This window comes from Aotus nancymaae, unplaced genomic scaffold (genome assembly GCF_030222135.1).
Source record: "Aotus nancymaae isolate 86718 unplaced genomic scaffold, 86718_ANA_hifiasm-v0.15.2.pri h1tg000036l, whole genome shotgun sequence".
Taxonomy (NCBI): domain Eukaryota; kingdom Metazoa; phylum Chordata; class Mammalia; order Primates; family Aotidae; genus Aotus; species Aotus nancymaae.
In genome coordinates this window covers 8,470,971-8,496,996 of record NW_026988450.1, presented here as the reverse complement: position 1 = coordinate 8,496,996, position 26,026 = coordinate 8,470,971, and the positions used below count along the sequence as shown (strand labels likewise).

At 37.4% G+C, this 26,026-nt stretch overlaps 1 long non-coding RNA gene across 1 annotated transcript in view; it reads right to left on the bottom strand.

Moving 5' to 3' along the window:
* Positions 1-776: 776 nt before the first annotated feature.
* Positions 777-26,026, bottom strand: part of LOC135277952 (uncharacterized) — a 106,187-nt gene continuing 80,937 nt past the window's right edge. Inside the window, exon 3 of the long non-coding RNA XR_010345485.1 lies at positions 777-893. This is a non-coding gene — a long non-coding RNA (uncharacterized LOC135277952). The remainder of the gene's footprint in view (positions 894-26,026) is intronic.

The window sequence follows — 26,026 nt, the reverse complement described above, 5'->3', positions numbered from 1 at the left end:
GTTGTTCTGGTGTCTTTTCTCACACAGTTTTAAGTTTTAATGTAAGAACAATTCTTTTGCTTTGCCACAATGCTTCAGGTCTTGTTTAAGAAACTATTTCTGACTTTGCCTCTGCAGTTCCCCTGCTTTGTTGCTGCCTCCAAACAGCTCCCACCACTACAACGTTTTCTAAAGCTATTGTTTGGATTCAAGGTTCGGGATGACTCGAATACTATTATGTTAATTCCTTTTCCTGTGGGATTAGTCAGTAAGAGGAGAAAATAACATTGTCTGATAAATCATTGCAAATATTTCTCACATCTGATTTGAATATAGAATTCAAGGTCTTCCTTTGAAAAATACTAAAGCATCTGAGAGCAATGCCCATGGATTGTTTAAGTATTGCCACGTTTAAAAAAGTCATGATGGAATACAGGGTATTGCCTAAGAGATGCACCGTGAAGATCTGAACAAAGCCTCCTCGCATAGTAGATGAAAAAATGGAGATCCAGAAAAGTGAAATCACTTGCTTAACATCACATGGCAAGTCAAGGACAACATGAGCATAGAAATTCAAATCAGTACTCCCAGTCCAGAGTTGCTTTAGACATGCCACACAATGCAAAGTTTTGCTCTGTTCTAAAATTCAGCTGAGAAGTAAGAGGCATATTATCAAATTTAGGAAGGTGGTTTCATCATTATCTATGAGATCACGAAATAATGGCCTTCTTGTCTCTAGAGATTCCTCTTTGATATCAAATTCAGAATATAATAAAAAATAAAGAACTTACTCTTTACTTTGCAGAATAGTCAGGTTGATTGAAATTTATTTTCCCAAAAAGAGAAGTCCCTGGATACTTTTCATATTTATGCTGGCAGATAAATGTTAATTCTTTTGTTCCAAGACTTTTTACCTGTCAGAAGATAAAATTTAAAATGTCTCATTTTTTAATTAAAAAACCTGTCTTTTACAAATACAAAAGTGGGATTTTTCCAAAGCTTAAGTCAAACAAATGGTATTTAAAAAAGAAAATGGGTCTTGTGAATTGCAAGTGAATGAAAACATTGCTAACCCAAGATCTCACTGCTAGTAAAAAAATCTTGGGAGAAAGGAATTGTAACATTCTTAGGGACTAATTTCAACCTTCAACTGACCTATGAAACCCGAATTTTCACATAATTCTACTCTTGTAGGTACTAAAAGCAATCATATCCCTACAAGATTTAAGGAAACATCAGAAAAAAGTAATTTACTTAATTTGAGTTAATTAGCAATATGAATGCAAAGCCTCCACTTTCTTCATTTGGAGAAAAATGGCTTTTTTAAACTCTGACCAAGTTCAGTTCTTTTTCACCTACATAACTATATGTATCAAATCTGATCCTATTTTTAAAAGTTTTCTGACTGGATTAAAAGAAGAGGAGGTTGGAAATTTTCCATTAAAACATTCCCTTCTCTTTTATATTTCCCAAAAATAAGAAACTTCTTCCAAACTAGTCTTTTTTTCTAAAAGAAGGAAACCAAAGACCCAACATATTACCTTCTTCACATTCCTAAACCAAAATAAACATATAATTTTGTAAAAACACTTATAACACTGAATATGAGATAGACCAAAGGTACAGGTAGCCCTCCAGGCCCATGGAAGATAAAGACAAATCTATCCTAGAAAGATTTCAACAAAAATTAACAAGACGTCAAGAGTAAGACAACTTCTGCTTAAGAGATTGATATTTGAGTTTTTCTTTTTGAGACTTCACATTTACTTTTATGTTCCTTGTGGTTAACATCATAACTGTTCACTACAAAACCCAAAATGCAACTTAAACTAGAAAGTTAAACATGCTGGAGCTTTAGGAATAAAACTTGTTATTTTGGAAACTTTGTCAACGGTGACTTTCTTTTTAGAGGTTTCTGAAGCCATCCTTAAAATAGACAACTTTATAAAAACTTGAGGGATTTTGTTGAATTTTATCCTCACGTAAGGCTAGAGAATAATTTCCAGTATTACATGTGCACCAACACATACTGAACGCAAGAAATACACACTTCTATCCCGACTATCCGTCAAATTTTATCTACTAATTGTTTAAGAAAGTCTTGGGAATTTCACTGTAGTTTTAACTTTGAGGCTTCAGCATTAAAAACTGCAGACCTGGTGAATTAGTCTTTACAGTAAGATAAGTGCCTATGCTTTATTCAAAGACCAAGTGTTTATCTTGGAGGAATGTTTCCTTTAACACTGCAGAGTAGGTCGGGAAGTCTTATGAGAATAGGCTTTTTTTTGTGAGATGACAGTCTTCCTAGGCAATCTGAAATGAATCACCCAAGATTTGCTTCTTTTTGCTAAACATAATTCATCTTTTCTCTCCAACTCCCACCCCATCCACCTCCATCCCCATCTTTCCCAGGGGGTTGCTTTGGGAACAGGAGAAAAGAATCATCATACAACTATATAACAGAGTTTCCCAATTAATTTCCAGGGACTGTATCACTCACTTTTAGCTTATATTATTAGCCTGTTGTACACAGGCATGAACTATAGCTGTAACTTACAAAATTAACTGGCTCATTTCTATTCCTCACTGGGAAAAGCAGGAAACAACTCTATTACTATTTTTGAAGCCCACAATTAGCCAAAATAAAGACAGCAGGAAAAAAATCAAACGAAAATTAGTAAAATTCTCTTTCCATAATTTGACAGTAAAGGACAAATGTCCTAACTATACAGACAGAATTTCACACACGTGATCACATACTAAAAGGAAACTGGTTTTCTTTGCAGACTTCTCCACGACTTTAAAGAAGCCATGCATCCTCTCTGATACTGTTTATTCATAAGCAAAATGTTAATAATAATTGCATGTATACTAACCTCTAAGGATCAAAATAATTTGTCTGAAGGCTTGTAGTTAACCATAAAGCACTATCTAACTGTCACACACTATTAGAAAATCCCATTAAAATATGTTTACCAGAACCCTGTGAATGTCGTTCACAAGAAAATGCTTGCAAGCCCTTTACCTTCTATGATACTCAGGACAGCGACCATCACACCTTGGGTTCCTCCTAGGGGAGAACCTAAGCAAAGGTCTTAGGGACAGGTAGTTAGGACATGACCTCAGGAAGCACAGGGAAGAAAAGAGAAAGTATATTAGAGTAGCAGGAAAGAAAATGCACTATAATAAGTGTCTAACTGCACGTTGGTGACCACTGTGGGCAACCGGGCTGGATTCTGCTGGGAACCCTCCAAGAACTCTTATGGAACAGTCCCCAGAATCTGCCCCTATGAGATGGGGAGGGCTCCCTGGGGGTGCTACCCCTTGCCTGCTCAGTTCACCACCACCTCCAGGTTTGTTGCTCGAGACCGTGCTGAAGGCAGGCCTCAGACAGAGATCATACACCAGCGCAGGGCATGGAAGGCTCCCCACACTCCGGGGACATCCCACGCGGCTGCCGGGAACTCGGGGTTCTGCAAGCAGGTGTCTACACTGCCAGCCACACAGCACCTCGGAGCAGAGACGCCAGCCACGTAGAAGAGTGCGCTAAGAAAATGAGGCCTACGTTTTCTGCCTCTAGTACCCTTTTCACTCATACATCTAAATCAGAGAGAACAAAAGGGACACGGAGAGAGAAAAAAGAAGAACTGAAGGAAGGCAATTTCTTTCCACTCCCCCCGCCCCAAGCATCTTTCCCCTTTGCCTGCTTCAGAAAGGAAAGAAATGAGGTGTTTTTGTTGTTCAAGTAATTTTGAAAGAAAAAGAGGGTAGAGGACACACCTAGGATCAGAGAAAAGACTGCCGAGAACAGGTCAGTCGTGGAGACAGACTCCTACCCAGAGGCGCTGAAGGAATGAAGAAAGCAAACACAAAAACAGAGTGCAAAGAGAGCAGGGAGCTAACGGCATTCCGAGCTGAGCGCCTCGTGCGGACGGACGCTGACCCACGTAGTTATTCCCTCTGAACAGGTGATTGTTTTTAACAAGCAGGTGTTCTGTGTTTTCTCATAGAATAAACTAGGCAGGCGGCTGGTGCCTGTTCACTGCTGATTAAACTAGAAAACATTCTTCAAGAGGGAGCAATGGGGGCAGGGTCACATATCCTTTGTTTAAAGAACTGGTTTAAGAACTGGTTTAACTGGCGTCTGATATGCATACATTGTTTACTATTTTAGAACGCCCTGGGCAGTTTTCTGCTTGGGACCAGCTAGGTTTTCCTAGCCGTAGTTCTCAGTAAACAATATAATCCATCACACATGTTAGGACTTGCCCCCAGCAAAATACTAAGAAGGAAGAGGAGGAGAAAGGGGGGTAGGAGGAGAAAGGGGAAGAGGCAGAGGAGAAGCGGGAGGAGGGGAAGGAGGAAGGAAAGGAGGAAGGAAAGGAGGAGAGGGAGCAGGGGAGAAAGAGGAGAGGAGGAGGAGAGAAAGAGAAGAAGGAGAAGAGGAGGAGGAGAAGGAAGGGGAAAAGTAAGCGAAGGAAGAGGAGGAATGAATTTCTACGAATTCAAGTAATTTTAAAATAAACAAAACTTACATTTACAAAGCAGGAGAGGAAGGAGGAGGAAGAGAATGGGGAAGAGGGGGAAGGGCAAAAAAGGGGGGGAAGGGCAAAAAAAGGGGGGGGGGGAAGGGAGGAGGAAGAGAAGAAAAGTCCACCGGTATTTGTCAGGTGAATGGGAGTCAAGATTTCCCAACTTCGAGGAGCTTCCTGTGCATGTCTGTTAGATACAATTCTGTTTTGTGTCAATTCTTGTCAACTTTCAGGAAAAACCTGGAAATCTTGTTCTCGTTGGATAGACATCACTGTACGTAACTGTGGAGCAAACTTTTAATTTTTGGCAGACATTTAGGTCATAACTGATTCATCAGATGATGTAAAATTAGGGTGAGTCATTTTATCCAAACGAAAGCTATTGCTCACCGAGGAAGAGGAAGAGCCATCATCATTCCCAAGACTCGAGTCTTTTACAATAGTTGCCAAGTACATTTATATTGAAAACAAGATTTCCATTTGCTTTTAGGAAAAATAATGGAGGTTATGAAACAATTTTTTTCCTTTTCAGCTTTCCTTTTGGCTGTCTATAATGAGAATGAAACTTCTACATTTGTTTCAAAACTATCAAGATTAAATAATAAATTGAATAAATGTCTTTTTTTCCTTGAAACCTTTTTAGTTTCATGGCGTTGTGCTATTGTTTTGCTTTGGGTTTGTTTTTTATCTGTTTGTGTGCCTGCTTTTTCCCTGAAACACAGGGAATACGCTGTAATTTCTGATGAATATGGAGACAGCACGAGACACAGACAGAGCTTAGTTTCTGGAATAGGGCTCTTACTTTCCTCCAGGACTTTCTTACCTATTGATGAAAATACAGATTTACACTATTAGAAAGGATACCAGTGTTGCTCAACTTTAAACATATGAACAAGTGAATAAATAAAAATTAATATTCTATGTATTTTCTTATGTGTTACATTTTATAAGCCATATTATTTCTTTTTTTTTTTTTTTTTTTTTTTTTGAGACAGAGTCTCACTCTGTCACCAGGTGCCAGGCTGGAGCAGTGGCGTGATCTCAGCTCACTGCAACCTCTGCCTCCCGAGTTCAAGCAATTGTCCTGCCTCAGCCTCCTGAGAAGCTGGGACTACATGTGTGCGCCACCACGTCCAGCTAATTTTTCGTATTTTGTTTTTAGTAGAGACGGAGTTTCACCATGTTGGCCAGGATGGTCTCGATCTCTTGACCTCATGATCCACCTGCCTCAGCCTCCCAAAGTGCTGGGATTACAGACATGAGCCACCGCACCTGGCCTAGAAGCCATATATTTAAATAAACAGTTTAAATCTATTTTCCTTATCTTCAAAAAGAAAACAGAAAACTCATGTGTGTAAATGCACCTAAAATAAACTGTAAACCACCATCACCACGTCAGTCACTATCAATTTGCCCTACCCAGCTTCATCTGCTGCATAGCATTTGGTCTCGCGCCTACAGGAGAACCTTTTTGTTTAAATAAAAAGATCAAACATCTCAAAATACTTGTAATTTTCAACAACAGCAATGACTGAATCTCACTACTCCTACAGCCAGCCTGGGGAGCAGACCGTGCCGTTGACTGAGCTGTTTCAGTGGGCCCCACACCCGCCTTCAGGAAAGGGTAACTCCAACCTCAGAAGTGTAAAACACAATAAAATCATCACACCTGCTACTGTTGTACACACAGAGTTTGTTTGCTGTACCATAAAGCACTTGCTTTATGTTGGGTTATTTCTTTCAGTTCTCCAGCATTGACTTGAGTGATTGTACCGCACATGATACTACTCAAAAATAGAAGTGCATCCATCCCCTTTCTTTAGTCAATGTGGGAAGGATTTGGTGGCTATGCAATGTTAGGTTACTTTAATTAATCATTTTTGACTTTTAGTATTTAGTAGCAGAATTAATCCCCTTGGGCTCTATGTGTGTGTGTATTTAGAGGAGGGGGCAGTTTGGGGTATTCAAGTAGAAAGAAAATTTACAAAATGAAGTTACAGAGAAATGAACAGAGTTCTTACATTATGACATGATGGACCCACAACTTTACATTATCAGAGATTAAAAAACATTGCAAAGAAAAAGACAAAATTATCCTCCTATAATAATACTTGACATTTGCATAATCCTTTGTAGTTTACAAAGTACTTTGAACTATGCATGATTTTGTTTGCTCACTGTAGAAACTCATGCTTTTCAAAAGCCACTGAGAGGCTTCATTGCAGTGGAGGTGCGTGATGTGGAGATTTAACATACAAGGTGCCTTTTAGGTGCAACTTGGCCATCTTCTTAATCTTCTGAAAAAGCACATTGCCTAACATGAATTAAAGTTTATACATGCCAAATATTACAAAAGAATGGAAAACAACCTGCTGGCAAACAGGGCATTTTAGAATTTTCCACTCATCTCCCATCTACCACTTAGAAGTTGGTAGTTATTTTCAGGGGATGATGGCTTGAATACCAAGATATCATCTAACAGACTTTTTTTTTAAATTTGGTTTTATTTAGTTTTGCTGAGTGAGTCTTCAACCTGAAGTTTTATACAAACAACTGCACTGTTTTCACAGTCCTCACTCTAAATCCTCATCCTCAAGTAACATATGACAGCCCACCCTGGGGAAACTGCCCTTGTCTAGGTGTGGCTGTCCACCTGAGGACTCAGAAATTGGGAAAATGATCATCTCTCAGGGTGGAGTCACATTACCTAAGCTCCTAAAACCAATGTAAGAACACTGCAAGGTCAAATTATTTATTGGCTGTTGTTTTGTATTGAGACAGAGTCTTGCTCTGTCACCCAGGCTGGAGTGCAGTGGCGTGATCTTGGCTCACTGCAACCTCTGCCTCCCAGATTCAAGCAATTCCCAAATAGCTGGAACAGGCGCGTGCCACTGTGGCCTGCTAATTTTTATATCTTTGGTAGAGACAGGGTTTCACCATCTCTAACTCACTACTGTCTCTCGAACTCCTGGTCTCAAAGGATCCTCCCACCTCAGCCTCCTGAGTAGCTGGGACAGGTGGACACCACCATGCCCAGGCATTTTTTTTTACTTTGTAGAGACAGGGTCTCACTATGTTGCCTAGGCTGGTGTTGAACTATTTCTTTTGAAATATAAGAAGATGTATTATTTTTACTTAAATGAAGCAACTGAAAGGAGGGAAAGATGAGGAAGGAACTGATGTTTATTTAGTGTCTCTATGGACCATACGCTGCCATATAATGAGCTAGCTAGATATTCTCTGTGTGCTCACTCAGTCTTTACAAGATCCCCAGAGGATGAAGAAGGAATTGGGGCACAGAGAAATCCCTTGATTTACCAAAGCTCACACAGCTACTAAGGGGTAAGCGAGGATTAAGCACTGAGAATTCTGTGGCTCTAAGGACAAGGCACAACCCTCTGAAGCATATGTCCTCAAGGTGGCCTAAAATGCGCTGCTCCTCCCTGACTGTTTTAGACTACAGCAACATGGAGAGAAATTGGCACATCTGAGATGTGTACATGAGTGACTGATTCTAAGATGCAATTTTAAAATATTCTGTTCTCTTGAAACTTTAGTGTTTTCTCTACTTATTCACATGATCCATTTGTACTTTCTCTGAGGAATATTTTTCTTTGTGAAGAAAATCTTCACCTGACTCTCCAACAGGTCGTTTCTCCTTCAGGATCCACAGACACGCAGCTGCAGCGTCTTTCCCTTAGATACTGGAGTTCCTGCTCCTAAGGCCGAGTGAATCAGGAAGAAAAAAATGTCGTGTATGAGCTTAATTAGGCATAATTGGAAGCATTCTCTTCTTTTTATGAAGGACCTTAAAAATAACGCTACTTTTATATGTAACTTAGTTAGAAGAAGGTTAAAGAATACATTCTGTATATAATTGTATATATTCTCAACTCAGATGACTGTTGATAACACTCCGATCCTTGAGGATTTGGCCGGATTCCTTGAGTCTGTCCTTGCAGAAGGCAGTTAACCATAATTGGGGTTTGTGTACAGGGGAAGATCTCAGGGCAAATTGGGCAGGAAGACGGTGGAGGTGAGAAAGGGACAGAGGCTTCACCAGCTATCTCTCAAACTGAGACTGCAGAACACCCTTGATTCAATAAGAAAGTAGAGAATAAAAATAAATATAAGAAATATATTTTTGAAACATCTATATGTTAGTATTTTCCCCATCTTAGTCATCTTTTTCTGTTCCTGAATCATCCCTTCTGTCTTTACTGCCCCAAGTAGGGAAGGACAGTGAGGGAGGAGGGGGCTGGGAGAGAGAGGCAGGTCCCACCAGAAGTGAAGCCTAGAGGGGCGGGGAGAGAGGGATGCAGACAGCCAGCCTTGATGACCTCTCAGGACCAAATCTGTGAGGAGGGGGACAAAACCCAAAACCCAGATGGGTTACCCGGCCATGAGAACATGGGGGCCCACTCTCTGTTTCCCCAGTGCCGCCCGGCAAGGTGAGCTGTCACTCAGAGAAGCCTCTCCCTTGGCAGGAGGACGTATCTGGGTATATTGGCCAGAGAAAATGTCCACTGAGCAAATCAGTGGCCCAAAGTAGCATGAGTCTGAGGACCCTGTGGATGGAGGCATGGGCAGCCACTGCCAACAACAGGAGGGTGGCCTAAACCCAAAGTGATGCCAGCACACTAAGCTGCACCAGTGCAGGGGACCCAGTGACCTGCAGGATGCTGGGGAGGACAGCAAGTTTCCAGACAGCGTGGCACCACGGGTCCCTCCCCTGCAGCCACAGGAAATGAAAGCTCCCTGTACACAGGTCTCTTCCTAGGAAGCAGGAGGGGCAGGAAGCTGTCTGGGGGAAAAGAGATTATCCTGACTGGGAGTCAAACTTTGATTTGAAGAGAGTGCTTTCTAATGGAAGAAACTGGCTTACCTGAAGTGGCAAGCTTAAATCCTCCCCATTGTGGCCACTGCAGGGCTTTGAGAGCAAGATAAAATCTGCTGCAGGAATAAAGAAAGTGACATTGTTGTCCACCGGAGTAAATTCAACTATGAGTTACAGTCAAAACGCAGTTTAATTGCAAACGGAAGTGAAAGAAAACCCTCTTCTCTCTGCTGAGGATAGGCATACTAGGAATGAACAGAACCTCTCATAGCCTCAGAGAAGCAAGCCAGGCCTGGGGATGTGCCGGTGGGAGCATCTCTAAGCTTCGATCCCTGGATGGGCTGGCAAGAGAGCACCTATCAGAGGCCTGGTTGAAGAGGGCAGCCTGTGTGGAGGACTAGCTGCCACCTGGGAGTGCTGCGGCCTTGAGCAGACCTGACAGCCACATCATGAGGCCTCTGCAGGCATCGTGAGCAAGGCTGGAAGTGGAGCAACTTGAGAACCTTCACTCGCATTCACTTTGCCTGTAAGATTTTCTGAAAATTCATTTTCATAAGCTTTAATGAGAGTACACAGAGTGTGTGTCTGTGGGGGGAGCCGAGAAGAAGGGTGGAGTGCTCTTCTTTATTTCAGTACACAGCCATTGACCATAGAAAGGCATTAAATGAATTATCCAAAAGACTCTTCTCCTACCAACTAAGCTGACTTTAACCTAACAACAGACCTACCTTGATTCCAAGTATATGTAACTACTAAAGACGCAGCACCACAAAAAAGTCTCTGTTTCCTAAGAGACTTTAGCATAACTAACTGAAATAAAATAAGAGAGAAATAAGCAATCAGACAAAATCAGACCTACTGAGACCACTGGCCAATCTCTGAACTTCTTTCCCACACGAGTCTTTTCTATTCCAATATCTAGATTCCTGCAAGACAATGCAATTGTCTTACCTTACCACCTTTAGATTCCCAGTAATATCTTATGATTCTAGCTTCAAAACTTTCCTCCGTGCTCCATAGATCAATTGGTTCAACGTCTGAGTATTTTGTTATATATTTCAAGGAATTTTGTCCTTCCTTTACTTCCATTTTCCATTCTCCTTTTTGGGTAAAACTGAACATGTTTTGTATTGTTTTGTTTAGATTCACTGTCACAAAATTTTCCACTTAACAAGAAGGTGACATTCAAGAGCTTTGGTGAGAGCTTCCCTTTATGTGGTTTAGGCAGGACAATTCTATCACCATTCTCAATGAGATGAAGAAACAGCATAAATAGTGCCCAACAGCTTTTGTTTATGCTCTGAAATAAACAGTAAGTTCAGGAAAGAATACTTTTGGATTCAAACTACCCCATTATTTGCTTTCAGCATTGTTTTCATTTTATTTTATTTTGAGACAGAGTCTCAGTCTGTCTCCCAGGCTCAAGTGCAGTGGCATGATCTCGGATCACTGCAACCTTTACCTCCCGGGTTCAAGTGATTCTCCTGCCTCAGCCTCCCCAGTAGCTGAGACTATAGGCACCTGCCACCATGCCTGGCAAATTTTTGTATTTTTGGTAGACATGGGGTTTTACCAGGCTGGTCTCAAACTCCTCACCTCAGGTGATCCACCCCGCCAAAGTGCAAAGTAGAGGTGTGAGCACCCGGCCAGCACTGTTTTTAATGTGAGATTATTATTTTTTATAATATGCCTCCTGATGTCAATGGTGCCTACGGGTAATAAGTGAATTGAATCTCCAGGTATATGTAACAACTGAAGAGGCAGCACCGCAAAAATAAAAGTAACCTCAACACTGTGTTCTCAGCGTTAAGTCTGGAAAACCTCAAAGCGATTTCATGAGGAAGAATCGTCGGATTTACAGACAGTCCCCAGCTTAGGATCCATTTAGATGGTTTGACTTTATGATGGGGCAAAAGTGATACACATTTAGTAGAAACTATGCTTTGACTTTTGATCTTTCCCCAGGCTAGTAATACATGGTAATGTACTCTCTTGCAATGCCGGGCAGTGGCAATGCCGCGGCAACCAGTCAGCCCTGCAATCACGAGAGTGAAGCAAGTCTCTAGTGTGTGGTGTTGCCAGATGACCTTGCCCAGCCATAGGCTGATGGAAGTGATCTGAACACGTGTAAGGCAGGTTAGCTGCATTAATTGCATTTTTGTCTTACAATATTTTCAACTTTCAACTAACTATGGTTTTATCTGGACATAACAGCATTGTAAATTCAGGAACATTTGTGCTTTAGAAGGATTGTAGACATAGCAATCATCATGAACACCATTTCACCAATCATTTTAATATACTTTATAGAATACTAAACCAGATGAATTGAAAAGGGGGAGGCAAATCGTGTGGGTTAGTCACATTTGGGATTATTATATTTTTATCATTGGCGCTTTTAAAAACAAAACCCACATAAACCGAAGCTTTGGAATACATTTCTGCTAACTGGTGTCAGCAACACTTTAATCATTTATTGCTCACCAAGTATAACAACCAGATGTTCAGATTTTAAGGACATTCCACCCACTTCCAGAACTCTCAGTACAATCCTAATTGCCCGCTTTCAGCTACTTGTTTCTTTGCTTGTGGCTGAAAACATTGTAAAACTGGCACCAAAGAGCCGTGTGAATAAAACACGTTAGTAGAAGCATGTACTTATTAAGTGGCTGTTTTAAAGATGCAATGCGGGAATTCCATAGCCAATATTGGAGGTGAAATTGCCCTCTTTGAGATCAAAAAATGCCTTCTTAAAAGTAAGTTGTGATTTAATGGGAAGAAAACTATTTCATAGTTAGAACACCAATATTCAAGCCCCAGTTCAGTAACTTATTCTATACAAAATCTCGAATAACCCACTTATTCCTCAGCAAAGCAAGGATGATAATATTTCCCCCATGTCACCTGTGGACTCAGGAGGAGAAGTGATTCAATGCATGTAGCCATGATCAGTAAACTGTAAACATTCACAGCAAAGTGTAATTGTATGGAAGCGCTATGGAAGGGTTGTGTGTTTTGAATACTATATAGAAAAATGTACCTAAAAGATGTTTAAGATATAAAAGATAAAGAAGATGAAATTGTTCTACTATAAAGACACATGCACACAAATGTTCATTGCAGCATTGTTTACAATAGCAAAGACTTGGAACCAACCCAAATGCCCATCGATGATAGACTGGACAGGGAAAATGTAGCACATATACACCATGGAATACTATGCAGCCATAAAAAACGATGAGTGTCCTTTGTAGGGACATGGATGAACCTGGAAACCATCATTCTCAGCAAACTGACACAAGAACAGAAAATCAAACACCACATGTTCTCACTCATAGGCGGGTGTTGAACAATGAGAACACATGGACACAGGGAGGGGAGCATGACACACTGGGGTCTGTGGGGGGGAACTAGGGAGGGACAGTGGGGGGTGGGGAGTTGGGGAGGGATAACATGGGGAGAAATGCCAGATATGGGTGATGGGGAGGAAGGCAGTAAACCACATAGCCACATATGTACCTATGCAACAATCTTGCATGTTCTTCACATGTACCCCAAAACCTAAAATGCAATAAAATATATATTTAAAAAAAGGAAGAAGAATATGAAAGCATGGTCTCAGCAAACAATGCACCAACTAGCATCTACCAGGTCCAGTGACATAATTTACAAGTCTAGTGAAAAATGAAAAATGAGGCCCGTTTCCAGAAAGTAGGAAAGAAGGGGACAGAAATCTTTCTTTCACGGTCTCTCTTCATCTCTTTTGTATTTCCTACTCATAATATCTTATGTTTGGGATGTAATGTGCTGCTTGAGCAAGGGGTACTCACAGGGTGTGTATAGATCCCCACAGGTGTTGGGCCCATCCCATGACTCAGACCACAAGGCCTGATCCCACCTTCCCTGTGTGGAGTCTCCAACCTGCTGGAGTGGCCACAGTGATTGCTACATGGAATCCCAGGAGAAGATGGCTGAGAGCCCATCCAAGGAAGGCAAAGAGGTTCCATGTCCTCAGGGTGTGCTCCATTATCCCATCCGTCTTCACTCACAAAGCACAGATCCAATGATAAAATTATGCAGGATTTCAAGATGATCACTGCAGGGCATTAAACCCCAAGCACAGGGCCCCCTTCTGGGCATGGTGCCTAAGTGATTGTACTGGTGGCAAGCCCATGAATCATAAATTCCTCTATTACATTTTGGGCTCTCAATTTTTTTAAGTGGTAGCACAGGATAGTAAGTAAAAGAACAGACTCCAACGCTACGTTGCTATTTCCAAACTGCCTCTGCCTCTCATCAGCTCTATAATTTCGAGCAAGTTATTTTTTCTCTTTGAGCACCAGTTTCTCCATTTGTAAAACAATGTTAATAATAATTTGATTTTGTAGCGTCATGATGCAGATTAAGTGAATTAATATACAAATGAAATAAATTAATATATAATCATTGCTTTCATGGGTTCACAGGTTCAGTGAATTAATATGTATGCTAGGACCTAACATATTAAGTACTGTAAAGTGTTATTATTTTTCATATGAATCCACATTGAAGATCCAAGATGATGCCAAAAATGAGCATGTTTGGAATCCTTACAGGAAAAGGTAAAATTAAAAGAAAAAAAATACATAGAATGCAAACACTAGCCAAAGGAAGATTTTGTAACTATATTAATATCAGACAAAGTAGACTATAAACCATGAAATATTCAAAGAGAGATAATGTTAAACACTTTATTAAAATAAAATGAAAAGCATTATTATTATCTCAATAGGAAGATATAATAATCCTAAATTTGTGTGCAACTAACAACATTGCCTTAAAATTTATGAGTCTAACTACTTTCCTTAGTTAGTAAAAACTATCTAAAATGAAAGGATTGGAAAGGAAGAAAAATTGTCATTATTTACAGATGATATAATTTTGTATGTGTAAAGTCCAAAAGAGTCTTTAGATAAATTCCGGAATTAATGAATAAGTTAGCAAGTTTGCTGGACACTGATCAATATGTAAAATTGATGTATTTCCATCTATTTGCAGCAAATAATTAGAAAATAAAATAAAATACCTTAAAATATCCTATTTATAATAGTACTAAAAAGAAATATCTAGGAATAAATCTAATAAAAGATGTACCAAATTTCTACAAAGAAAACTATAATAAAGTTTTTGAAAAAGTGGTGATACTATGTCCATAGTTTGGAAGTGTCAGTATTTTAATTCTCCCCAATTTGATACATAGATTTAAAGCAATTGCAATCAAATCCCAGCAGATTTTTTTTGAAAACCGAGATGTTAGCTGTGAAATATATGTGGACAAGATAAGGAACAACTATAGACAAGATAAACTCCGATAAGAGGAAGAAAGTAGGAGAATGTACTCTATCACATTTCGAAATATGTTATAAAGCTACAGTAACTATGACTGGCCATATTGATGCAAGGAGAGAGAAAGAGATCAGTTGAATGGAGTAGAAAATCAGAAACAGATTCACTCACACACAGACACTTGACCTTGAACTACAAAGAATAATGAAGAAAGAATGGCATTTTTATTCAATGATGAGTCAGTTAGATAGCCATATGAAAAAAATGAAAATTTACCTCTCCTTTAAACCATAATAAAAATATCAATCTCAGGTGGATTATTGATATGAATGTGTAACAGCAACAAAGTTTCTATAATAGAATTTAGGAGAACATCTTCATGACTTACAGCAAATATTATATTCTTTACATATAAAGAAATACATATTTCTTTATACATATTGGGATGCATTAAAATTAAAAACATTGACTATCAAAAATGTCTTTCTCAGACTGAGGAGAAAAGCTTAAAAAGTTAGAGGAGTTATTTGTAATACATACAACCAATAAAGAGCTAATATCCAAAATATATTTATAACGATAACTAAATAAGAAAAGGCTAATAGAAAAAAATAAGCCAGAGACTTGAGCAAGCATTTCACAAAAAAGAATATAAAAATGGCCAATAAACATATGAAAAGATGCTCAACCTCATTAGTCATCAGAGAAATGCTAATGAAAACCTCTATTCAATACCTTCATAAACTCATCAGAGCAGCTGAAGTCAAAAACTGACAAGACCAAGGAATAGCAAAGACATGGAGCAAAAGAAACTCTAATTCTCTGCCATAGGAGTGTAAATTGGTACGTATTTGAAAATGTGTGGTGCTACTTTAAGATTTGAACATGAATATAACCTATTGTCTAACAATTCTTGTCTCTTAGATACATACCAAATAAAAATCTGTCCATACTTACACCACCAAGAAACATGTATAGAAGTGTTCATGCCATTGTAACTCATAAAAGCTAATTACCAAAATATCTATCATCAGTTTAGTGTATATATAAATGTTTGTATATTCATATAACAGAAAGAAACACAACAGTGATAAAACTGAACAACTTCCTGGTACATAAAACAACATGGATGAATCTCATAAATATAATATTAACAAAAACTAGACCCAAATCAGTACATACTCATATGATTTTAATCACATAAAGTTTGCAAACAGGCAAAATAATAATGTTAGAAATCCAGGAGACTGTTTAGGAAGAGAAGAAACTGTAATAGGTATTAAGGAAATAAAAATGTATGATACGGTCTCTTTCCTTAATCTCACAGTATAATGAGCTCATGTACATAAAAATGCTCATGCACATAAAAATCTGAAAAGGAATAAGCCATTATGATTTAATTAATTTGCATATAGTTAAGCTGATACCTAATGTTTATTCTGATATTTAGTCAAACAGAGAACAAGTATTTCATTAGCTGAAATTCATTAAGCAAGTTGAGAGTTGAATTTCTATCAAGAGTCTATGGCAGGCAGAATAGAATGAATTTTCATTTTATCTCATTTCTCCTCGTTTCATCTGAATGCAGCCTAAATGACTTTTTCAAGTCAGCAGGAGGGAATTATAGGATAACTCTGATAATGGGACCTCAATATGTTTATTTAATCATTATTCTCTATCTTTCTCTGGAAAAGAATTCAAGCAGAGTGCAGCCATAATTTTAATCTCAGAGACAAGTAAAACTGTGACTTATTTTTAAAAAGCAAACTGTACTAACAACGACAAAAGCAGTAACAGAAGCAACAAAAATCATGCCCTCCTAATCAGTTTTCTGATTATGACTCATTAGTAAAATATTCATAGAAAATCATAATCACACTAATAGGAAATTGTGTTTACCTTTCACAAGAGAGAAAAACAACTTGCCAAATTGAACACTTGAAAAGCTATGACTTTGCAAATACTTCATTTGTGGCACAAAAGAACCATAAAATTACCAATAAATCCAAAATCTTTTCTTTATGTCTTAGTCTTCTTTAAATTTGCCTGATTACAAGGTAACACTTCGTTTTAATTTTTAACACGGTATGTGCTGCCATCTGGGTTTCTTACATTCATATTAAGGTAATCAAGATTATAATTATACTGAAAGGGTTTCCAAGGACCATGCAACCTTAGCTGGAAACATAATATTACTTAAATGGAAGTTATAATGGTGTAAAGTTCAAAAAAGTATGAAATACAAAGATACCAAATGATTGAAAACTAAAGAATGTTTTTTTCTCCTTAAGAGTGGTTACTATGTCATGAAATATAAGCTGTATTCCAGTCAGACTGATTTCCCTTTTTGTTTCTAGGCAAATAATATTCCACCTTTAAGGACAGAAAAACAAGAACTACTTCTACTTTTTCACCATTTCCACCCCTCAAAGCCTAATTAGCCAATACACTAAGATTTTTGGTCAATTGCATTTGAAAGATGGTGAGTCCTGGAATAGTCCAGGAAAAAAATCTGTTTGGAGGTGACAAAGCTATTATAAATAATAATGCTATGTACATTCTTCTGCACAAGTTTTGGTGGGGTATTTACAAGGGAGTATTAATAGAATTCTGGATTTAAGGGTATGCCTGCTATTTGAGCTTTAGCAAATAGTGCCAAGATGTCCTCCAGATTAGTTATGTCAACGGACTCTTCAGGTCTATTTCAATTATTTTTATTTTGATGTTGTGGACTGAATGGTCGTGTCTCTCAAAAATTTGTATGTTGAAATCCCCAAGGCAATGGTACTGGGAGGTGGAACCTTTAGGAGGTGATAAATGAGGGTGGAGCCCTCATTTATATAGGATTAATGTCCTTATAAAAGAGACACCAGAGGCTGGGTGTGGTGGCTTCTGCCTGTAATCTCAGCCCTTAGGGAGGCCGAGGTGGGCGGATCATGAAGTCAAGAGATGGAGACCATCCTGGCCAACATGGTGAAACCCTATCTCTACTAAAAAAAAAAAAAAAAAAAAAGAAAGAAAAAAGAAAAAAGCAGCCATATAAAATGATGAGTTCGTGTCCTTTGTAGGGACATGGATGAACCTGGAAATATCATTCTCAGCAAACTGACACAAGAACAGAAAATCAAACACCACATGTTCTCACTCATAGGCGGGTGTTGAACAATAAGAACACATGGACACAGGGAGGGGAGCATCACACACTGGGGTCTGTGGGAGGGAAATAGGGGAGGGACAGCGGGGATGGGGGGTTGGGGAGAGATAGCATGGGGAGAAATGCCAAATATAGGTGATGGGGAGGAAGGCAGCAAACCCCACTGCCATATGTGTACCTATGCAACAATCTTGCATGTTCTTCACATGTACCCCAAAACCTAAAATGCAATAAAAAAATAAAAATAAATTAGCTGGGTGTGGTGGCATGCACCTGCAGTCACAACTACTCAGGAGGCTGAGGCAGAAGAATTGCTGGAACTCAGGAGGCCGAGATTGCAGTGAGCTGGGATTGCACCACTGCACTCCAGCCTGGCAACAGAGCGAGAGTCTGTCTCCAAAAAAGAAAAAAAACAAAAAAACAAAAAAACCAAACAGATCTCCAGCTTTCTTTCTACCATGTGAGGATATGAAGAAAAGTTGTCTGTCTACATCCTGGGAGAGGGCCCCCATCAGAATGCAACCAGGCTGGCATCCTTATCGCAATCTTCCAGCCTCCATAACTATGAGAAATAAATGTTCATTGTTTAAGCCAACTAGTCTATGGTAATTTGTGATAGCAGCCCTAAGGTCGATATTATTGTAAATGGTATACATTTTTATTTTATAAGTATGACTAGTATAAACTGCAATTACTTTTGCACCAACCTAATATATAGAAATACTACTGATTTTTCTGTATGGACCTTGTGGTTCATGCTAAATCTACGTATTAACTTAATCAGTTACCTACAGATTTTAATGTTTTTCCCTATATATATAATCATACCTTCTGAGAAAAATAATAGTTTTATTTCTTCACTTCTAATCTTAATAACTGTTAACTTTTTTTGCCTTATTGCATTGGCTTAAACCTTAGTCCTGATCTTGAAGAAAATGTATTTAACCTAATATCATTAAATATAATATTTTCTATATGTAATTTTGTGTAAGTCCTAAGTTCCTAGTCCTAAGTTGCTGAAAGTGTTTATCGTGAATAGATGTTACGTTTTATCAAATGCTTTATATAAATAAATTGAAATGATTATTTGTTTTTTTCTCATTTGCCCCAACAAGACAGTGTATTATATTAATTGATTTTCTAACGGTAAACCAAACTTTCATAATTGGAATTTCAACTTGCTTCTGATGAATTATACTCATTATATATAGTTACATTTACTAGTATTTTGTTTAAGATTATTGTATCTATGTTTATGAGAAAGATTGATCCACAGTTTGAATTTCTTATCATATCCTTGTCAAGTTTTGGTGTCAAGATAAGACTTGCTTCACAGCTAGGATTAATTCTCTTTGTTTCTATTCTTTCAAAAAATGTGTATAAAATTATTTTATTCTTAAATATTTGAAATATTTTACTAATGAATCAGTTTAGGACTGGAATGTTATATTAGATTTTTGTTGTTTTGTTGTTTTCATTTTTCTTTTGAGGGGAAGACTTTAACCTGAAATTATTTAGTATATATAGTGTTATTTAGATTTTCAATATATCCTTCTTGTTCTTTGGCAAGTTTTGTTTTACCCAATTTATTTATATTTTTCTAAATGTTCAACTTTATTGGCACAAAGTTTTTCATAATTTCTTGTTTTATATTTTTAATTTCTGTAGGTTCTGTAGTAATGTCTGTTATTTTCATTCTAACATTGATTATTTGTGCCTCTGCCTTTTCTTTTAATCAGTCATACGAGAAATTTCAGTTTTGTTCGTATTTTTAAAAAACAACTTTGGCTTTGTTGAATTTTTCTATTACACAGAATTCTCTGTTTCATTGTTTTCTGCCTTTTATGAATTATTTCTTTTCTTCTATCTGTTTCAAAAATAATGTGTTGTTTTTCTAGCTTCCTGAGATGGATGCTTATATCAGTCTTTCAGTCTTCATTCCTAATATATGAATTAAAGACTATAATTGCTTCTTTAACTACAGTTGTGTCTGAATCCCACAAGATTTTATATGTCATGTTAGTATTATTCATTCCAAAACATGCTCTTATTTTTGTTCTAATTTCTTTTTGAACACATGGGTTACTTACAAAAAATTTTCCTTAATATTAATAAGTATTAATTAATTAGTATGTAGGGATTTCCTAGGAATCATTTTATTATCCCAATTCACATCTAATGTGGCCAAGAACTCAAATCCAAATTCTGTGTAATTTGTTGAAATTTGTTTTATGGCCCTTTATTAATAAGTGGTTCACCTATGCTTCAAAATATAGAGTTCTCAGAAATCTGAGGCAGAATGTTCTGCATATATATTTAGATCAGGTTTTTTCAATATACTTTTATCTACACATATATATATATCACATATTTGCATGTGATACATGTGTATGTATGATATATATGTGTGTGTATATAAAAGTCATCACATAATGTGTGTATATGAAAGTATGTATGTTTATGTGTATATATGTATACATAACAATATACAAAATACATACATATATATATTTTAGACTATGCTATAAGAAACCAATTATGAAATGTTATTTTTTAAATATATTGACCCTTTTATTATTATAGAATGTATTAAAGTATTGGTCTTTTAATTGGAGTATTAATTTATTCAAAATTGTATTTAATGTTATTATTAATATATTTGGTATTAAATCTACCCTTTTACTATATTATTTCCATTGTCCCATTAATTCTTTGTATCTTTTCCTCTTTTTCTTGTCTTGCATTAATCAAGTATTTTCCCCATTTTTCTCTTTGTTACACAACACATACACAGTGTACACAAACACACACACAAATACAAATGAAATTTTTATAATTACTACTCACATCACTTTGCAGACAATGTAAGGAGAGCCATTATTCTTCAATTCCATTTTTCTCTTACCATTTTTTTGCTATTGTTGGCATGTATTTTAATTCTAAATATTTTTAAGCTTCACAATACATTACTATTGTTTAATATAATATAATATATTTAATATAATATTTAATATCTTTAATATAATATAATATATTGTTAATATAATAATTTTTAAGCTTCACAATACATTACTATTGTTTAATATAATCAATATTTGCTTAGGCTTATAACATTTTATCTTTTTTTTGTTAACTTTCATTTGACTAAATAATGTGCTTTAATATTTCTTCTAAAGGTTTTATGACAATGATTTTTCTCCTTTTTTTAATTATCAAAAATATCTTCATTTTTACCCCTATTTTTAAGGCTTAATGACAATAATTTTTCTTCTTTTTTTAATTATCAAAAATATCTTCACTTTACCCCTATTTTTAAGAATCTTTTGACAAAGCAAAGAATTCATGATTGACAGTTGTATTATTTTAGCTTTTTAGTGATATAACTCCATTGTCATTTGTCTTCCTTTAATTCTGTGGAAAGTCAGCTTATTATCTTATTGTTCTTCCTTGGAAGATTTTATCATTTTCCTCCACATGCAGAGGAAAAGATTAATTTTTTCTCTTTGATATTTAGCAGTTTACCATGATATGCCTACATGTGGATTTCTTTAATTTATCTGATTTCTGTTTTATAGACCTTACTAACTCAGTGATTTGAATCCTTCACATTTTGGAAATCTTATTTGGTACTTCTCATTTTGCTCTGTCCTTCTCTCCTATTCAGTTACACCCACTTTAGATTGTCCTACGTGTCTATTACATTCTTTATTTTTCATTTCCTTTTTATGTTTCCTTTGTTTATTTCCTCTTGACCTAGCTTCTGCTTCACTACGTATCCTTTCTGCTGAGTCAAATTTGCTCTTAAATTCATCTCTTATTAATTTCAGTTAATGTGCTTTTCCAATCTAGAACAACTAGCATTTGACTTTTTTTTATAGATTCCAATTCTCTGGCTAGTCTTCATTGTACAGTTTATCTTTTGAACATATTTGTCACTGCTATTGCCAGATCTAAATCCTAAACTTTAATATCTAGATCACAGGTAGGTCTATTCCTAATAGATTTTTCTACTCTTGGTTTTGGTCTTTTCGACATTTCCTGACACATGTAATTTTTGTTTGAGTGTTGGACATTATCTATGCAACATTTCAGCGACTCTATGACATGATCTTTCTACAGAAAGGATTGAATTGTCTTCTGTTAGGCAGTCAGGAGTTATAGGGTATGGATTGATTCATTGACTGAGATGATTCAAGACTGATTCTGTCCATTGTCAAGTTTTGTCCATTTCGGTTTTCTCAGAGTTTATTCTTTCAAGGGTATCTAATGAAAGTCTGGCGTGGTTATCAGGAATTCTCTTTTTGGCAAGCTATAAACTCAGACTTTTGTGTCCTTGTTCCTACGAGGGGACTTGAAGCTCTGCTTGGTCTTTGCCTCTTCATGGCTATTCTCTACCTCATTTCTGTCCTCCCATCCCATGCAGTGTAGGAACTGGTGAACGCTTCAGGGGAAAAAGCAGTTGTAAAACGTTGGACTTAATTCTCCAGGATCCAATTTTGTACAGAATTTTGGTCCCTCAAGTTCTGCCTGTCTTTATACCTTTGAACTCCCATTATTTTCTTCCAAGGTCACTGAGCCTATCAAATGCTGAGCCACTTTCTGCTGCTCAGCCACCATGATCTGTTTGCTTAGGAATCAATAAATCTATTAAATAGAAAAGTAGAGTAAATATCACTCAGTGTACTTTCTGGACTTTGTCCCACAAGGCCTGGCATCCTTGGTTGTCCTCTGGTGCCTTCAAACAACAGGGCTTTTGCTCGTTTTATTTATATTTTATTCAGCATTTTTCATTTCTCTTGGTGACAGTGTTGACAAATTGTTTAATAGGTTGATAACCTAACAAGGTACTCCGCCAGAGTTAACAATAGAAGTCCTAATCATTCTCTTAGAACATGTATTACAAAAAGTGACCTTCAGAAGTTAATGATATAGAACTGATAGCTGGCAGCCTAATAGTGTTTTCTTTGTCAGGGAAAGACTTCCCAACTAAAGCAACTCACAGTAGAAATCAAGCGGAGAGAGGAAGAAAAACTCTATATAGTGTCTGTGTGTATATTACCCAAGAGAGGAATGGATCTTATAAATCTTTAAATTTTAATTAAATTCCTGGTGTCTTGTTGCATTAGAAGAATAGTGGGGTCACTGAGGCTGGGATATTTCACCTACATCAAAAAGACTGCCTTGAAATGCTTTCTGTATAGTGTCATTTGATATTCATGTTTTTCTTTCCCTCAAAGGTACGTTGAGCTCAAATGCAGTTCTCTGTATTTAAACTGCATAGACTTAGGAAATGAAGGTTTTCAAATAACTTGAAATGTTTACTAAAACTGCAGTTTTATTTTGTTTAGATTGGGTGAACTAATTCAGTTGGATTTCATTTATTCTTTTTTTTTTTTATACTGTGTAGAAGTGGAGATTCAGGTTACTCGATTATTTTAGAGAAACTAATAAACCGAATGTGACATTTTCTTCCTTGTGTATTGATCTTCTCATTTGAAATCTTTCTCATTTGAAAGATTTTAGGACATGACACATTAGCTGCCTCCTGAGGACTCTGTACTCAAAGTCTTTCCCTTGATCCATTCTCTCAAATGCCCCTCATTGATCCAGGGGCAATTTTCTCATTCAGTTACTGTGGATAACAGTCACCCACAGATTCTCTTTTTGGATATTCTGTCAATTTTTTTGACTTTTTGTGGCAATCTAAAAGACAGAGTGAACAATGTAAACCGAAAATTTTCAGAGAAATGGAAGAGACATTGGAGCATATAAGCCTTTCTCATAAAACCCAAAGCCAAAATCCTCTGAGACTTGAATCAAAGAAAAGCTCCCCAAAGTGAATAAACAGGTTTGAAGTGATTGCAGTGCTGTTCATTCATTAAATATTTGGAACAGAATAATAATACTGAAGATGCTTTTGCAGCTGATATACGAAATGGTGTTCTAAGTAGACATAGATAAACTTTATTTAAGAGCCTGCTGATTACAAATTTAAACTCTTATAACACTGTAAGTTTGATGTGCAGCTATATTACAGAAAAAGTTTTAAAATGAGAGATTTCAGGCAGCAGAGTCAAAATTTGAAATCTACAAAATTTTAGGCAATATGATGTGACATAAATATCTGGATTGTTCTTGTACATAATTATTGAACCATGAAATAAAAAAAAAGTGGAAAGTGTTTTCTCTTTTAAAAGAGAAGATGGAGAAAAATCAACCCTAGTCTCAGTGAATTGTGGTGCACGTGCAGTCTACATAAATGTCACCTGGGAGCTTGACAGATAGATGCTCAAATGCCCAGCCCTTTCCCTGCCCCATCTACTGAGGAACCCAAGCACATGAAGTTACGCAAATGCTGCAGGTGATTTCTATTTATGCTGTCATTTAAGGAACACTGATTTAAAGTGACTCTCAAAGTTTTATGCAAATTACTTCAGTAAGTTTATTTTTTCTCAGCAAACTAATTCAGTAAATAACTTTTAAAAGCCTGCATGATACTCATTACCTTATTGAACTATGCTCTTGTATTTTCACTTACTGGCTTGGTTTTTAAATAGCCATAGAGTAGGTATGGGACACTGGAGGATGGAGAGCACATGACAGGAAATAAAGGCAACTAAAGTTTCCACCGAGGTTGGGAGGAAGTGGCTCGTAACTACTTCCTGTTTATCATTTTGTCCAGATTGAGTTCTGTTGCCTTAGAGGGCTGAAGAGTGCCAAGGGACAGCCTGAGGTTGTAGTGGGTTTTATGCACACTATATATTTTTTGTTTTTCTTTAACTATATGAATCTAATTTGGGGAGTATTTCTGAGAAAAACTCTGAAGGCAGTTAAGCACTTTTAGATATCATTCTAAGTAGCCTATAAGTGAATGTTAAAGAGCAAAAAGATTCCTTCAAGCACAATTCCTAGGCACTGTGCTTGTGTTATGGATTTAAATAAATAAATAAATAAATTTTTTAAATTTAGTGGGAGAAACCAAAAATCAGGCAAGCAATTCCAAAAGTATTGTGGTATCACCATAAGAATATAAAGACTGACGCTGGGAAACGGACCTAACCCAGTGTGGAGGATCAGACAGGGCAGGGTTCCTTGCAGAAGTATAACCTAAGCTGAGACATCCAGGTGGAATAAAAATCAATTCATGAAAAACTTCAGGAAGACCAAGGAAAACTATTATTAATGGCAATATCCATTCATTCATTTGATTATTTTATTCATTTCATGCATTTATACATTTAGTGACCTACGTATGTGCCATGTGAAAACTACTGAGCTAGACCCTAAAGATACAGTTATGAAAATGCCAGACCTGGCAGCTGTCCTCATGCAGCAGGAGAGACAGGAGACATCCTTTGTTTCTGTTTTCCCCTAGAACTGTCTGCGGTAAAGGAAAAGTTCTCTGCACTGCCTAATACTGTAGCCCTAACTACTGGTGCTATTGAGCATTTCACCTGTGTCTAATGTAACTGAAGATATAATTTTTTTTTTTTTTTTTTTGAGACAGAGTCTTGCTCTGTCACGAGGGTGGAGTGCAGTGGCGCAATTTCAGCTCACTGTAACCTCTGCCTCCCAGGTTCATGGGATTCTCCTGCCTCAGCCTCCTGAGTAGGTGGGACTACAGGCACCTGCCACCATGCCCAGCTAATTTTTGTATTTTTAGTAGAGATGGGGTTTCACCATGTTGGCCAGAATGGTCTCGATCTCTTTACCTCGTGATCTGCCTGCCTCAGCCTCCCAAAGTGCTGAGATTTCAGGTGTGAACTACCACACCCGGCCTGAAGACATAAATTTTTAATTTCGTTTTAATATAGACATAGCTAGTGGCTACTTCTTTATCTAGTGCAAGAGTGAAAAAATTCTGATCTGGATTCCCAGAGGAACTCAAAGATAGGAACAAATGGCATCTTAAAAATGAGCTCAGGGGCTGGGCGCGGTGGCTCACGCCTGTAATCCCAGCACTTTGGGAGGCCGAGGCGGGTGGATCATGAGGTCAAGAGATCAAGACCATCCTGGTCAACATGGTGAAACCCCGTCTCTACTAAAAATACAAAAAATTAGCTGGGCATGGTGGCGCGTGCCTGTAGTCCCAGCTACTCGGGAGGCTAAGGCAGGAGAATTGCTTGAACCCGGGAGGCAGAGGTTGCGGTGAGCCGAGATCGCGCCATTGCACACTCCAGCCTGGGTAACAAGAGTGAA